An 18,508-nucleotide genomic window follows, 5' to 3' on the forward strand; every position below is an offset into this window, starting at 1 on the left:
ATTTTGATGTATTCTGATCTACTGTTTATTTATTTTTTTGATGCATGAGTCATGTGAATTGTCAATAGAGGAACAGTTTCTCATTGATGCCCAGTCAATATGAAATATTTCTTCTGACAGGATTATATCCAATAAAGTGATACCTACAAAAACATAACTCTTCTTCTTCTTCCCTACTTCCCCTTTTTCCCCTTTCTCCTCCTCTACCTCCTCCTCCTCCCATTTCTCCTCCTTTTTCTTTTCCTTCTTCCTCCTCAATAGGAATTGTTCAAATATTGTGCAAACAGTTTTCAAATTCCTATGTTGTGGGGCAAAAATCTGTAGTTGTACTACAAACAGAGTATGCATCCTATCACTAAAAAAGTGTATTTCCAACAGCCAGGCTATGGAAAAGACTGAATTATCTTTCTCTTCAGAAAATGGTAGCAAAAATCATTGTTATACTTGAAGAGCGCTACAGCTATTATAGAAATTGAATAGCTATGAACTATGGTGTTCATAGTTAAACACTATAAACAAATAAAGCTTCAGGCCCAAATGGCTTCAATAGTAAACTTTACCAAGCATTTAAAGATGTAATAATATTAATTACACACCATTTCCTCCAGAAAATACAAGAAGATCAACAAATTTTATGCAGTAAGCATTAATCTGATTCTAAAACCAAACAAAGACATTCCAATAAAAGAAAGCTAAATTCCAATGTCTTTCATGATTATAGATGCAAAAATTCTCAGAAAGATATTACCAAATCAAATCCAACAATATAAAGTAATGGTAATACTTCATGACTAATGGGTTTATCTTTAAAATGCAAAACTGGTTAAGCCTTCAAAAATCAATATAATTAACCACATCAACAAACTAAGGAAGAAAAATCTTAAGATCAGCTCAGAAATGCAAAAAAGCATTTGACAAAATATGACATCTATTTATAGAAAAAAGTTTCAGCAAACTCAGAATAGTAAGGAATTTCCTTAACCTAATAAAGTACATCTACAAAACTCTTAAAGTTAATGTCATACTTAAGAGTGAAAACTGAATGTTCTCCTTCTGAGACTGGGTACAAGGCAAGGCTGTCCCCTCTCACCTTTCCTATCTATCGTTGTAGTCAAAGTCCTAGCTGTGCAAAATTATAATGAAAAGAGCATACAGATCGAACAGGAAGAAGCAGCATTGTTTCAATTTACAGACTACAAAATTATCTAAATAAACCTAAGGAATCTACAAAAAAGCACTTATAACTAATAAATGATCTTAGGAAGGTAGCAGGGTAGATGGTTAACCTACAAAAAATGAATTATATCTTTATATGCTAGCAATGAACTATTGAAAATTGAAATTAAAAATCCTTATCATTTACAGTAACACCAAAAACATGAAATATGTACAGAATCTATATACTGAAAACTACAAAACACTAATGAAAAATTAAAGATAAATAAAAGGAAAGCTATACCATGTTCATAGATTTGAAGGCTCAATGTTGTTAGGCTGCCAATTTTCTTTAAATTGATCTATAGATTTAAAATAATCCCAATAAAAATCCAAGCAGGATTTATTTTTTGTAGATATTGACAAACTGATTCTGAAATCTATAAAGAAAAATAAGGGCTCTAGAATAATCAAAACAGTTCTGAAAAAGAAGAAAACTATTGGAGGACTTATGCCACCCAATTTCAAGTCTTGCTATAAAGCTACAGTAATCCAGACTGGGTAGTATTGGTGAAAGGATAGACACTTAGGACATCCAGAAATAGACCCAAAACTATATAGTCAATTGGTTTTTAACCATAGTGCCACAACAATTCAATGGAGAAAGGATGAGCTTTTCAACAAGTGATGTGGAAACAATTGGACATCTGCAGACCCAAAACAAAGAGTACCTAAACCATAACTCATACCTTGCACCATATACAAAAATTAACTCAAAATAGATCATGGACTTAAATGTAAAGCCTAAAACTATAAAATTTCTAGGAAAAAAACACATTGGCTAAAAACTTAGCGGCCTTAGACTGTGTAATGAGTTCTTAGATATTACATTAAATGCACAATAGAAAAAGATAAATTGAATTTCACCAAAATTAAAAACTTCTGCTCTACAAAAGTCACTTTTAAGAAGATAAAAAACATGCCAGAGACTGGGAGAAAATATTACTAATAGCATATCTGATAAAAAATTTGATTAAGTATATTTTAATACTTTCAAAACTCACCAGTAAGAAAGCATACAGCCCAACAAAACAATGGGCAAAAGATTAAAACAGCTACTTCGCCAATGAAAATATGCAGATGGCAAACAGGCACGTGAAAAGATGCATCAATCCTGAGGGAAATGATAATTAAAATCACAATGAGATACCAATAGACATCTATTAGAACAACAACAAACAAATAATCGAACACACAAAATACAATACCAAGCACTGCAGGGGATATAGAACAAGAGGAACATTCATATATTGCTGATGGGAATGAAAATTGATACAACCACTTTGAAAACTAGGTTGGCAGTTTCTTATAAAAGTTTTATTATAAAGGTTGTAAACACCTACCATACAACTCAGAACACTCACTCACTTCTCAGTATTACACACATGACAAATGATAACATACATTCTTATAAACCTTGTACACAAATGTTTATAGCATTTTATTCAAAATTCCCCCAAACTGGAAGGAACCCAATTGTTTTTTAAGTTGTGTATGTAAAGACATTTATGGTAAATCCATGCAATGGAATGCCATTGTGCAATAAAAAGGAATACATTGCTGATGATTGCAACACAAATGAACCTCCAATGCATTATATAGGATGAAAGAAGCCTGACTCACAAGGCAACATGCTGTATGATTACATCTTATGGAAAATGTAAAAGTACAGCAACAGAAAATAGAATAAGTCCATCAAGTTATCCATATCAACTTACTCAAGAGGTAGAGTAGATTATTTAAAAGTCTCAGTGGACTCAGATATTGATTTGGACCTTAAAGTGATGTTTTATTTCATTATTTATTAAGATCATAATTAAGTATATTAGAATGCTAGCCATCATTGGATTAGTACCTTAAGGTTAAACATCAGAAAGAAATGATTGTATTACAAAGTGCACACACAATATTATATTTTGTGTTTCCACTATTTTGTTTGTTCCACTATTTTTGTAATTAGGGCAGGGTAGGAAGTCCAATTAGTTGAAGAACATTTAATGTACTGCGTAATCTGAATCAAAGATTTTTTTTTTTATCATTTCTTTGCCAAACACAACACTGATTTCCATCTACAATTATTTTTTTAAGATAAACAGTAAGTCAGTTGAAAAAACAGTTGTGGCCTTGAGCTATGAAACATTACACTTTTAACACAGTGATTGACTGAAAAACCCAGAACATCACTGTGAAGATGTTAATCATTTTTGGCCTTCAGCGATGAATGGAAGCCGCTTTACTGTGACTTCTTCAAAAATGCTTTGCAGCTGGTAAACAGTGTCAAAGTTGGAGTCATTCCCACAGTAAGGATCTTCAATAATAAGTTGTCTTTGTGGATCACAGCTCCCAAGTACTTCAATTTTAGCTTTGCATTTTTTTAAACTTTATTACCTTTTCTGTTCAAATCCTTCAGATTGCTTTTATCCAAACACAGTGAATAATCAAATGTGGCAAAATCTCTTTGGTAACCTGCTGTGCAATGTGATATGTAGGAATATAATTTTGCCCTTGATAATCAGGAGTTATTCCTATCTCATAGGTGGTTGTTGTTGCAGCACTGTCTATCCTCTAATTATCTGAAATATTTTGATCTATAACAATTTTCTGAAAACTCCTGCAGTGCATGATCAACAACTGTTTCACAGACATGCAAACAGCACCAACCCTGGCACCTGCTCTGCCATATTCCCAAGAGCAAAGAGGCACAGAGTGAGGCAGAGAATGGCCTGGCCAGAATCTGATCTTGGAACTATTCCATATTTTGATTAATGTAGTGTCTAACCCGTAGAACTGTACACAGAAAAGAGTGAATTTTACTCTATGTAAATTAAAAAGTGAATAAAGCAAAACAAAAAAGTTTGTTTTAGGAAGATCAAAGAATATCAGATTAAAAAGTAGGGAAAAAGTATTATAGAAATGTTAGGTAATTAATACAATTAACTTGTAAATTAATACAGTATTATGCTATATTCTTGGGTTTTTAAGTTTATAAAATTTTCTAGTTTTTAAAAATTTGTGATATGTTCTGATTTACTTTTTTCATAAAAGAAAAAAACTGTATCAGCCTCTTGATATTCAATATATTCTTGTTTAAAGAAATAAAATAATGCTTGGCAAATTTAACATTTAATTTGTGATAACTTTTTTTAACTTTTCCAAACATTTTGAATTCTGTTATATATCAATTTACTTTTTAAGTTGAGGAATATCTGGCCATTAACAGGGGTTTTGTAAATGAAATAAAAGAAATAAGTAATTATTTACTTTATTTTGCCCTTGTATCTTTTTTGTCCCTGTCTCATCTCACTTGTTAATATAATGTAATATTCTGCAGCTGAGTTCTTTTATGACTTCATTTCACAAAAGAACTTTGCCAATATATTAACTAACAATTGTCTTTTTCTCCTTGATGTCTGATCTTTTAATTTCTGCAGAGGTTCAATATCAATGCAATAATCATATATCTCTTCCATAGTGGTATCTCCACATGTGCATTCTTTCTTAAACTCAGTCATTCGTGTTCATGAGTGATGTTCAAGTATTTTTGGAGAAAAGTCACATGATTAGCAAATTTCCCAAGATTTTGGTAAACCCAAGACTATCTTTCTGTTGTGCAAACAGATGATAATTGTCTGTTATCATTAAACCTGGATTAAATATTATTCTCAGAGGTTTGTGAAATTGTTCTCACCATTTTGTGGTATTGATCATTTCTAAAACTTCTTTGGTATTGCACAGATGTAACATGATTTTGTTGCTTTGAAACTTATATAATTTTACTTTTTTAAAATTCCATTTTTCTTGTAGTGTGCTTGATTTAGTACTATTATTACTCAATTTTCTTACTATCCTTTCAAGTGTTGATTTAATACAATGCATTTTGATTCCCTTGGGAATTCCTATTTTTGGCAGTGTGACTATGGTATTCCATCCTCAATGTCCATTATCTTTGATCAAATTATTTTTGTGCTCCTGAATTGGGTCATTTAAAAAAAGTTCTGTTTACTTTTCTTGAATTTCCTTTCTCTTTTTTTGATTCAATTTTCTGTTTTGTTGATTCCATGTTTTGCTGATTTTCTTGACAATGTTATCTACAGGATTTCTACTTGCATTTAAATTTATTCTCTCATCATATTCCTTATATATCAAGGCTTTTTTTACATCCAGAAGTTCTTATTATTTTCAAATTGTTTTTACAGCTGAAAAATATTTTCATATGTTTTTTTGTTGAACAATATATGTTTCAATATAACTTGTTGATCTTGGTTGTTGCTGAATATTTTCTCACTCAGATTATTTTACATGAATTTAGTAGAAGAGAATTCTTGTCAATGCTTCTCTAACATCATTACTGAACCTGCAAAATCATGTATATTAGCTATTATTAAATTTTCTTGCTATCTTAAAGTTATACTTATGAATATTAATTATAATTCTGAACCATAAAGTACTGACAATTTCCATGCTTGTTGAATTGTTGGCACTTACTAAGTGGCTGTAGGCTAAAATGCTCTGTGAAGTGTCTTCTCTGCTTGTTATTTATCTGTCCTTTCCCATGTTCTCGATACGCATTTTATCATAACTATCCTCTTCACCTTTCCCCAAACAATGCTTCCCCTCTGAAGTTGTGATTTTTTTCTGTTATAACCAGGAATGAGTTAATCGAATTTATTATAGTAATGCCTAAAATATGAACATATATGTTCTGAGTAAGAATGTGAAGACCTGTTCTAAAAGTGGTGAATGTCACCTTCAGCATATGAACATTTTGAGGCATACTGCTTTTATTCAGTGACTTTATTTTCTTATTTACCTATTCATTGCTATAGATGATTGGGATGTCCAGACAAATATGGTGTTACTACAATGTTTTTCAAACCTGTCCTTTCTGCCCTAGAAGTTAGTATCCTGTTGGTTTCACTAAATGCGTAGACAAATCTCCCCTGACACAGAAAATGAAACTTCCCTCTCACCTCTCTACAGCTGAAGGAACAATGAATATTGCATTAATGCCAAAACCTCCTGACAGGCTTACTTAAATCTGGGTGATGAATGTTTCCTTAAAGGCAAAATTCTGTGCCCCTTGAAATATGCTGGGTCTTTTGGAAGTTCATATGATGCCTCAAAATGACTCAGCTGTGTTTACAAGGACTGCTTGTCACTGCAGAACAAGTGACCCCAAAATACCATTACAAGACCTGGTAATACAGAGATAGTGAGCTGGCTACAGGAAATAGTGGGAACAAGACCAAGAGCAAAGTAACAAAAATCCTCTGACTCAAATAAGCCTACAAATAGAATTGTAAAATACATGAACCTAAAGCTAAGCAAGATAGTCAACAAAACAAGCAGTCAATATATAAATGCACTGTAGATGAAATTAATCTTAAGGAACAATATTGTAATAAGTATGTTTAGGTGCTGGCCATGATAGGCTAACTAGTCCCAGATTAGCACCTCACCATTAACAATTATGAAACTGAACAAAATATGTGAAATTATTGTTTTTAGACTTTTGACAAAAAAGGAGTACAAGAGTGTGATTCTTGAGTGGTGGGAAACACACAAGGTGAGCCCCGTGATTGCTTTGACTTTCTATTTGGTGGCACTTTTTAACGTACTCTGCAAGCAGGCAGAGCGCAAATAGAGTATAGTGGTCTTGCTTAGCTGAAGTAGCAGAGATCCGTCTGGGATAATGAATCACCTAAATTTTCTGAAGAAAGTTATCAGAGAGGAGGACACTGCCACGAGACAGTGTTCATGAAATCTACATAAAGGTCCCCAAAAGTATTTGGCCAAATACTAAGTTGCATATATTTCAGTCAAGACTCCACAAGAACAGACAAAAAGTAGTTTTTGAGGAAAGCAAACCTACCAGGGAGCAGAGAAGACAACAACTTCCATAGTTTGAAAAGTGCTGAAAGATATTCAACTAGTTTCTAATCAGAGTGCAGAGACCTTGGTAAACCCTTAGGCTTGCAGTCGAGTTTTCAAGTAGGCCACTCATTAGACATAGGAATAATTTAGCCCTAAAGGCAACTCTAGGCTCACACTAATGAAATTTGAAAACGAGGCTGAAAAGAATTAAAGAGATCTACAAATTAATTAATAGCCTGCCAGAACAAGACTCAAAACTACATTAAGGAAGATGACAAAATTCGGACAGGCAACAATGCAGCACTCATGATGTCCAGTATACAATGAAAGTTAGTAGATTTGTGAAGAAGCAGAAAAATGTAACCAATACCCAGGAGAAAGATTAGTTAAAAATAAAACAGATGCAGAGTTATAGAAATGATGGAATTAGCAGACAAGACTTAAATACCAATTGTAACAATACACAAGGATTTAAAGGCAAGACTGAATATAATGAGGGAAAAAAGGGAATATTGATAAGAGAAATGGAAACCATAGGAAAGAAGTTAATGGAGATTCTTAAACTGAAAAAATACAATATCCAAAATGAAGAATGTCATTTCTACTGCTGTAAACTTTTTGGTTTTAAATAAACAATTATGTAATCACTTCCAAGCGATCCTAAGAATGGAAGAAAAATATAAGGATACCTGGGTGTTTCAGCTTAAAGCAACTACCATGAAATGGGTCAGGTTAAACAATGGGAGTTCATTTGCTTACATTTTTGGGACCAAGAAAATGTCCAAATCGAGGCATCATCAGGATGATGCTTTCTACCTGAAGACTGGTTGCTGGCTATCCTCAGCTCCTCTGCCACATGGCAAGGCACATGGCAGCATCTGCTGCTCTCTCCCTCCTCTTCTAGGTTTCATTGAATTCAGCTTCTTGCTTCCATGACTCTCTCTCTCTCTCTCTGTATTCATTCTTTTTATAAAGGACTTCAGTAAGATAGTTAAGACCCATCCTGAAAGAGGTAGGACACACCTCAACTGAAATAGGCTCATCAAAGGATCCTACTTACAACGAGTTAATACCCAAAGTAGTGGATTTGCTTTAAGAATACGATTTTCTGGAGTACATACAGTTTGAAACCACTACAAAGGGTTAATCATAATACAGAGGGCTTCAAATCAGTAATTGGAAATCTGTCAGAAACTAAGGCAGCAATTTTCTCAGCCTCACTAACTGCAGCCACATGGTCTCGTCTCTTTGTTTCCTTCTGTATATGTACTTCAAAGCTCTCTCTCTCTCTCTCTCTCTGCAGCACAGTTTTCTCTGCAAAGTTGGCTGTACCTAACCACCCAAGTTTAAACATTCAGATACAGCTACATGCTAAGCAAATTATTTTCTCTTAGTTCCAATTCCAAATTCCTGTGGAAAGGTATCTGACTGAACAAACTAAGTTCAGATGGCTATTCTGAACTTAACCTTCTAGGGCTGTGGGGCCAATTATCATTGTCTGAAGAACATGGTTACCAAGGCCACCTCCAGATACTTTTTTCTGAGAGGAAGAGCACTCACCGAGTGAGCCTACAATAAAAGTCAGCATTTGGTGGATACCAAATATCATATGTTGGTAATAAGTTTGAGGAAATTAAATATGCATTTCATTCCTTTTTAAAAATGAGATTTGGTAAATATCAAATTATTGATAAACTGTGAAATAAACCTTTTATAAAATAAAGTGAATTCCCATGCTATTTAAAGTTTAAAAATAATAATTTATGCAGTTGCTAAAGTCAATTAGCAATCCATGTGCATGTCTTTGTGTTCATTAAGAATATAAAGATATTGCCTTCCTTCCTTGGGATTAATGACTATGTAAATCACTTACTGCACTTTCATGACAAATGACACTGTCTTCTATTGGCCAATCAGCAAATATAGGTAGGAGTAATAGAAAACTAAGAATCAGAAAATTAAGTCAAAATAGACTGGGCTATGCAATTTTCCTGTGCATATTTCTCTATACTTTGTCTAGAGGGCAGAGAACTGCAATCTCCTGCTGTATGGCTTTTGAACCAATAGTAAGACTCAATACCCTGTGTTACCAAAGAGAGTTATTCTGAAACTCTGAAAGAGTGATACTGCTGACTTCCTACTTTTCTTCTTTGTTCTTATTTCATTGATTTGAAAAAAAAAAAAAAAATGGAGGATTTCAGAAAAATGTGAAAACTATTCATGTTTGTGGAGCTATGTAAAAGCAACTTGCAAGAGGAGGTCATAGGGCTTAGTGTATTTGAGGTAATGTATAGATATTTAAGTAACTAATGATCAGAAGAGTGGAAGAAAGGCCTATGCAGTAGGATGCCAATAGGAATAATTTAAGTGAAACAGAAGTAGTTTAGGTGAGAAAAGGGAATATTCCTAAGATTTTTGAAAAGATGTGCTATGGCCAAGTTAGAAGGGAATTAATATGATTCAGTTTTGAGGGGTTCATATGCTCAGATGAGTGAAGATTTGGGAACATGACTATAAAGGAGGATTGAGATGAGATCATTATGGCCTCATTGCCTTTTCAGGTTCATGTTTGAGATACTTCCCCTTTTGAAAATGTTTTGTTTTGTTTTGCTTTGTTCGCATGTTCAGCAATACTGTGCATCATTGCTTCATTTGGCACGAACAGTGACTGTCAACTGTAAAGTGAATATGACACTGCCCCTTTGTGAATCAGTCTGGGCTGCCCCTTAGTTTAAAATGGAAAGAGACTTGACTTCTAATAAAACTTAGGAAATCCTTAGTACGGTTTTCATCATCTCATTAAAGCTCCAGAAATTAGGGAAATCGGTCAGCCATCATCTCACGTTTGTGTGTGCTCTCCCACTATGACAATTTGTCCATTCTTTCATGCATTTGACATGGGCACAAGAATTTCTGCTTATAGCAGTGGGAAAGTTGAAGCATGGCTTCTTATTAGACTGATAAAATTAGGACAAACCACTTAGAAAAATTCATTAGAAAACAACACTGAACAAGAAAAAAAACATGGGTAAAATAAATAATAGCAGGCTTTTCAGAAAATTTAGCTGCCTGTTTAGGTGCCAAAGCACTTATTTTCAAAAAGTTATTCTCTTCACTAAGTTAAATTTAATCACATATTAAAAAAAAAAGCCATCTTTTTGGAGTCAAAGATAATACTCAATTTGCTTTATAATCTTCTTGTGATTACTACAATGGCTATCACAGTAACTTATGTCTCCTCATTTGTAAGTGATCTACAGTTTTCAAAGCATTCACAAATAATCCAAATGGCTGAAAATAAGGGGAAATTGAAAAAATTATGGCATATTCAGTTAAAATTTTTTCCAAAGAATGTTTATTGATAGAAAAATGCTTCCTATAAAATTGTAATTAAAAATCAGCACAAAACTTTAATACAGAAAGGTACTAATTATATATAAACACACATATATCTTTCACTGCTACCTGTATCCCCATTTCTATGCACATATTTATTTCTGACTTTATATTTATGTCTATATGGTCTAGAAGGATATATACCAAAATGGTAAGATTAACTCTGAGTAACAGAGTTTGTATTATATTCTTTAGACTTTTCTGTAATTTTTCATTTTCTACAATAGTGAATATTCATTTTTAAAAAATAGTGTTATCTACGACCGAGTCTTGTTCATCACCTAACTTGATGGTTGAAAAGAGTAAGCTAGTGTTAAGAAAGGTGGGCTGGATCTCAATGTCAATCTATTGCTATGTGAGGATTGTTCAGAACTCTGCCTCTGGTGCTTGGAAAAAGTAGTCTCCTTCTGAATTTTTAACAGTTTTCTCATAGATTTAAATCAATTGTATCTATCTTGCATTTGGAAAATGTAGAGTTCATTCTCCTATTAATTGATATCATGGTGGCAGCTGGTTTTGTAAGCCATGGTATTTAAAATTTGGAATAGGCTACTTAGGATCCAATCAAATTCAGTCTTACTATAAACTCGCATTCCCCTGGAAAAGCCAAGGTATAATAAATTTGAGTATGAAGAAATAAATTGAACATTAAAAATAATAATAATGATGTCTCTCTAGTATGGATTTGAACAGTGAGATCAGGGAAACCTAGACTCCAGATGGGATAGTTGATGTCACCAACTTTATTGGTAAAATTTGATATCCCAGTTTTAAAATCCCTTGCTGTTGCTTTTTTACTGAAGTCTAGAAATGATCCTTTATCTAGTAAAGTTGATGTAAACAATTAAACTAAAGTGTTAGTTGAAGATATCTGACTCAGAACTGTTTAAGATTTATCCTCCAAAGACACAGTATCACCCCTGAGTAGAGTAGATATACACCTCCAACCCACTGTACAGAATTTGATTAGATATACACCTCCAACCCACTCTACAAAACTCTTCAGCTCATCAATGACATTGTTCTATCACTCTGAGCTAAGAGGTGCTCAAAGACAATTTAATTTCTGTAAGAAATGGATTAAGATAAAGTACCTCAAAATCAAAATTATGATTTTCAGGAGATGTCTTAGAACATGTATTTGTCATATATATTAACTTCCTAGGTTTTTCTTAGCAAATTGCCACAAACGGGGCAGCTGAAGACAAAGAAATTTAGTCTCTCATGATTCTGGCTTCTAACCAGAAGCCCGAAATCAAGGTGTCATCTGGGCCCTTTTCCCTCTGCAGGGTCTAGAGAGGAATCTTTCTTTGCCTCCCCCCATCTTCTGGCGGCTTCCAGCTATCTTAGATGTTCCTCGACTTGTAGCTGCAGCACTCCAATCCCTGCCTCTGCCTTCACATAGCCTTCTTCTCTTTGTGTCCTCTCTCTGTTTTATACGGAGCACACCCTAATCTGAATAGAACCTCGTCTTGCCTAATTACATCTGCAAAGACCCTATTTCTAAATGAGGACACATTACAGGTTCCAGGTGGGCTTGAACTTTGGGGGACACTATTCAACCCACTGTAGTATACACATAATAGTCCTGTATGGCAGGTTAATTCATTTGATTTATGGGGCTACATTTGGCAATTTGTGTATTGAAGTTGCCTTGATTAAAATTCTACATTCTCTAAGTGCTTTAGTGAAATAGGTTTTTATGAATATGATGAGTGGTAATAACGGCTAAAGTGTGTGCATGTGTGTCTGTGTGGAGTCTTCTCTGCTGGGGGATATTTGGCCTCAATAACCCATTTGTTCATATGTTGTGGCAGACTAAATTTTGTCAGAAAATCTCGACCCTGTCATGAGGTATTTTCTTGGTCTGCCTACAAATGGAGGTCAGGCAATCTTTTATTTTTTGTTAGGATTCTTAATTTTAGTAAGAAAATGTTCTTTATATTATCAGGTAAGAAAATGAAATATCCTATAACTAGAAACAGAATACCTGCCCTCTCAGTTGTTGGTTTTTTTTTCAGATAATATAATGTCAAATTTGCTGCCCAATCCTTATTCAAATTTTGATTACAAAAGCAATATTCATGAAGCCTTGCTTAAAGGATACACAGATCAACATTTCTGTAGATTAGCTGTTCTCAAATTGTAGTCTGACTTTTGGAGTTCTCTAAGACACTTTCAGGAGGTCAGCAATGTCAAAACTGTTTTCATAGCAATAGGAAGGCATTATCTGCCTTTTTCATTCTTGTTCTCTTATGAGCAGTGTCTTTTGCAGTGGCTATGTAATGTGTGCCAGTATCGTCACTCTGATGTCTCCTTGTGTTGTGATAAACATTGAGCAATATAACCCAGGTTAACAAAAACCTTTTGGGTCCACAATAATTTTTAAGAATACAAAGGGGTCCTGGGACCAAGAAGTTTGAGAACCACTGCTCTAGAAAAATCAATTTATTGTATTCAGGCTGGCTACCAGAGAGTTGTGTATCTGTACACTTTATTTGATATACTAAAAATTTACTTTTACTAAACTGTGATTTGACATTAAATTCTTTGTTTTGGCCTTTTGGGGATTGAATCATGTATCCCACAAAAAGACAAGTTCAAGTATTAATCTTTGCTTCTGTTAGTGTGGACCCATTTGTAAATAGGACCTTTGAAAACACTGTTATTTATAGTTTGGGCTCATTTGTGAACAGGGTCTTCGGAGATTTATTGAATGAGATCAAATTGAAACAGCCTGGGCCTTAATCCATATGACTGGCGTTCTAATGAGCAAAGGAAATTCTGGACCCAGTGAGTCAGTAGAAGTCAGAAGTCAGTGGAAATCAAAGAAACAGACACAAGGAAAGAGACACTGCCATGTGACAGAAAATTGCCAGAATGCTACAGACTCTGGGAAAAATCAAGCTCTGCCAATATCTTGATGTTGAACTTCGAGCCTTGAAAGTCATGAGACAATAAATTCACATTGTTTGAGCCAACCCATTGTGTGGTATTTGCCATAGTAGACCTGGCAAACTAGTATATGGCCTATGCTGAGCCTCATGACAAACAATTCTGTGAGATTCACCATGTTATTGATCCAAGGAACAGTTGGGAGGACTTGATGATTTTTATTTACACAGTGTACGTTTTTGAGGTTCTACTGGAGTAATTTCTCTGAGATTTCAGTATCATGAAAAATTGGGTCTCCCCTTGGTAACTGATTTGTCTTTATAGATACCATGAATCCAACAGTTTTTCATGCTTCTCTCTTTTGCTTTTGGTTTCTTGAAAACTTCCATCTTATCACCAAATAAGTCTTGAGACTGTTTGCACTTTTTTGGCATGCATCGCCACATGATGACTTTCACTGGCTTTTTCTAACTTTGCTATTCTCATTTTGTCCCATTTTCTACATTTATTTTCCATAAACACATACATATACAAATCCTTTTGAGGCAGGCTGTGCATTCATATAGGCATATAGGTATATTTTAACTTAGATTCTTTCATTTGATTCTCACTGTTCAGTGAAAGAACTATAACTGGTATTGCATCTGCTTTGCTGATGAAGTAACTCAATGCTGATTGATTTAACCAAAGTCACTTGGGTAGTAAAAATAGCTAGAGTTAGAATAGAGTCCAATTCTTCTGACTTCCCGACCTACATTCTTAAAACCACTATAATGCCTCTTTCTGCAACCAAGAAAGCACCAAAAGAAGCTCCTTAACTTCTTTTGATCATGACTAAGGAGGTTCTCAGTCATGAAATGTATCCTAGTGGCTCAACAGACTTAGTACACCTCCCTAAATTGCCAAAGTCTGAGGAATGGGAAAATCCAACTTTTTGTGGTTCATATTATGTCTGCATCTATTCTGCATTTAAAAAATCCTAAATTTTACATTTCTTTTATAGTTGCATAAATAATAGCATAAAATTCTTAAAAAAAATTCCTTGGTGATTTTAATTCTCCAGTAGCATGGTTAATGTTATTAAAAAGAAATTGCTTTCATGTTGTTAATATATTTTGTATCAATTTATCACTTGTCCTCTGACAGATTGAAACACAGGGTCAATGACATGTTTAATGTCTAAAAAATGTAAAGTTGGCAATTTATAGTTTTATTTTATTTAGAATAAATATTTAGTTAAGGTAGATAATCATTTCTTTTGCAGTTACTTTTTTCAATGACATGAGCTTTCATACCTGCTAACAGGAATTTTTCTTAAATCTATAACCTATTGAGCACATAAATAATTTGTTGTAAGCAATATTGAAACTCTTCTCTGTTTGGTAGCAACAAATGGAGAGAAGAGAAAGGCTGAAATTGAATTAGCAAAGAGAAAGAATGTGAAGTCCCTGCAGAAGACCACGTGGTTGCTTGCCTGCCACAGCACTGATAAATGGTCTATTAGCTTTCCTACAGGTGAAATACATCACTGGTTTTCCCTAAAACTCCTTGGCAACATTCTTTGAACAAATAGTTTAATTTTTGATGGAGTTGTTGGCCATTTCAAATTTTCACAAGGGAATTCATAATCCTTATCATTGAGTATTCAAATAACTCAGTTTGAATTCTGTGTGTGTGTGTGTGTGAAGTGGAATACAACCGTGATACACCATGGGTCTAGAAATCCATGGATAAAAATGTGCCTGAAAAGTCAGCAAAACACAAAGTCTGACAACATCAGCTTAAACTGTGAAAACCTTTCCATGAAATTTGGAGACCAGTTGACAGAAGGCATTTTGGGTTTTCCCAGCACATAACATTTCCCATGTTTGCATTGCTTTAGCTTTGTCACTTTAGATATTGGCTTGCGAACCTGTTCTTTGTGGTTTAAGAGGTTTTTCTTTTCAGTTGCTTATTTCTCAAATTAAGTAATAATCCTCTTTTGCTGACAGCTCTTTAGTTACTGTAGAAATGATTGTGTTGTCATAAACACAGCTTTAGGATTTCATGTGGGGGGAGGGAGAGGATCAGAGAGTGTTCAAAAAAATAAAAAAACTCATGTTTCCACCCAAATACACCCACCTAAGTACTTACAGAAGGCTTAGTGAAACAGAAGCAGCATTCTTCTTCTTGTTCCACTTTTCAAAGTCCTTTATGCAGAATCAGATGCTTTTAATATGTTTCAAGAGTCTTCCATTTAACCTCCAAAAATAAATAACTGCAATTCTGCTCTCCTTTTTTTCCCTCAATTTAATCATTTGTTCCAGTTTTCTACCTTTGAAAGTGGGTGCTTCAGCTCCTCTTTCTGCCTTAATAGTTTTGCTTGATTCAACTTTCAGAAGCTAAAGCTTGATTCTTCAATCTTCCTTATTTTTATATCTTAATAGTCTCTGTATATTTTCTGTCATTTAATTTCTTTACTGATTTGGTTCTCTTTCCTTTAAATTTCCATTAGGCCTATTTTCTCTTTTGTCTATGTTTTTTATTTATTTATTTATTTAAATAAATATCACTCTCCATTCGTGTTCTGAGGAAATGAGCCTTCTTTCTCATGAGCTCACACTCCATTTTTAACTTTCTCCACCTGTGTTCGATTTTATACCTCTAAGTCAACAATCAGATCTTATGTAAAGTATGGCTCAAATCTCATCTTTTTAAACAACTTCACCTAAGCTAGCTTCTAACTGACTGCACCCAGATAGTGTCTACATCAAATTCTTCCCATCCTAATCTAACCTCTTCTCTGATTGAACTTTGTGTTGCTCCCTTTCTTCTCTCTGTGATTTTTTCTGGTTTCTCAATATAGTACTGATAAAAGAGAATGGGTCTTGGGTTCACATGTTTGTGGGTTTGAATTTCAGCTCTGCCACAGTCGAAAGGCTGTGAGCAAACTACATCACAAAATTTTGAGGAGTATTAAATGAGAGCATTTAGGATAGAACTGGAGTCACACTAAGTGTTTGATCTTACACATTTTTTCAGTCTTCAGAAAATTTTGGCATTGTTTTGCTGTTAAAGAGATTATTAGAAAATCATAGTGATGTGTAATAAATGGACAATTTCCAAGGCAAAATGGCTTAGTTAGCTTGGCTTCTTCTTTTGTCTTTTTATCCCTATCATGCACAAATCCATTTATTTATTCCCATTAAAATTATGAAATATTCAACATACAGAAAAGTATAGCAATTAACTAAAAAGTTATACATACAGACATATGCACTTAACTTGAACAAACCTTGGTATTTTGCCATAACTGTATCAGATCTTCATTTTAGGGAAATAAAAAATCTTAGATTTGGTCTGTGCCCCAGCCTGATTGCATTCATTTTCTTTCCTTGCCAGAGATACAACTGTGCTGAATTTGCTCTTGATCATCACTTATATTTTTATACTTTTATATATATGTATGTGTCATAGACAATATAATTTTTTCACATATTTAAAACTAATATATATACACATATATATATATATTATCTATTGTGCAACTCGTCCTTTTGTTCAGCATTTTGTATTAGATTTATCATACCTGCCACATCATTTGCTCTGGTCTCTTCATTTTGATTGCAACAGCAGTATGCCACTGTATGAATGTGCAAACCTAATTGGAGGGAGTGATTCTAACCTTACCTTAGGATAAAATCTGATTCAACCTCAGTAATGGATTTAGCCAGGTTGTTTGACTTGGAGAAGCTTTGGGCTTCTTTCTCTCCAGGGAGGCATATTGCTTTAACCAGAGGTAACCTAAGAAAGTCACATAATGTCCTGATATCTGGATCTAGGACTGCTCGAATGAGAGATAATTTGGGCCATCAATAACTCTTTGGTGTTCAAGGATGAGATATTTTCTTTAGGATTTTTTTTTTCTTTAATGTAATTTATCATAACAACAGATACCTTGAAGGGTTGTTTGGAGAGGTAAATAAGGTGATATAAATTAGTCGGAGTCTGGCTATTCCAAAAATGCTAAGTGGCTCTTGTGGGTTTTTCATTAAATAATTTTAAGATGAATCTGCCATAGCTATCTAATGGAAATGAATACATATGATACTCTTGTTTTTTTGTTTTCTCTATTTGTGATAGAGTGAGTAAATAAATGTTACCATCTTATAGTGTTTAACAGTTTTAAAACCCCTTTACACATGTTAATTGGACATTTACCAGTTATATGAAAGTAAATGTTTGTTGAAATTAAATCTGACCCACACAATAAGCGAAGTAAAAGTATTATCCCCATGTTATAGAGTATTGTATTCAAAATAAGCAAATTTCATTATTAATGAAAAAAGTCTCCAGGGTAGTGTTTTAATTAGGTTCTAACAATGTAGGTAAAGCAGTTGAACAGTCAGGGAAAATGGAGAAAACACCTTCAGTTGGAAGGGTCTGTCCCATTTAGAAATTAGCACTGGATTTAGAGAGTGCCTGGGGTATGATTGATAGTTATTATGTCAAAGGCATACTTAACATTTTGCCCTAAGGGTTTTTTCCCATACAGATTTGGACCTAACTAAAATAAGTAAATTTCTTATGGAATTAATGAAGAATGCTTTGAAGATTTTCATCTTGAGTATAAAATGTTATTTAGCAAGGATTTGGCTTTGATCAATAATCTTTGGAGAAGGATGGGGTATTACCTGAATCCCTTCTTTTTCTTCATCAGCCCAGTTATTGAATTAGAAATTAGGTTGGAAAACTCATTTTTGGGGGGAGTGGGAGATCCTTTAGCAAATGTAAAGTGAAACTTAAATGTGTATTGTTCAGTCATTTATTTTAACAATACTTCATGGAGACTCTGCTAGGGTTTTCATTTTCTCTATTATAAGTGGTTATCACAGAAAACATTTGTAGTTAAAATTATTGTGACAGTTTTAATACTTGTTTACTTGCTAATTTAATTCAATTAATTATTGGCTAATGTATTGGTGATTAGCCATGGTTTTTGGTTAAGGAGATAAACAATAAAAATTTATCTTTTTAGGAACATTACTGGCCCTTGATCATGAAGAAGGAATTGTATTTTATGTACGTGCTTTCCTTGGCACATTATATCATCATGTACAGGTATACTTTATAAGTAAAATGCCCTGGA

The sequence above is a fragment of the Choloepus didactylus genome, chromosome 3, assembly GCF_015220235.1.
Source record: "Choloepus didactylus isolate mChoDid1 chromosome 3, mChoDid1.pri, whole genome shotgun sequence".
Taxonomy (NCBI): Eukaryota; Metazoa; Chordata; class Mammalia; order Pilosa; family Megalonychidae; genus Choloepus; species Choloepus didactylus.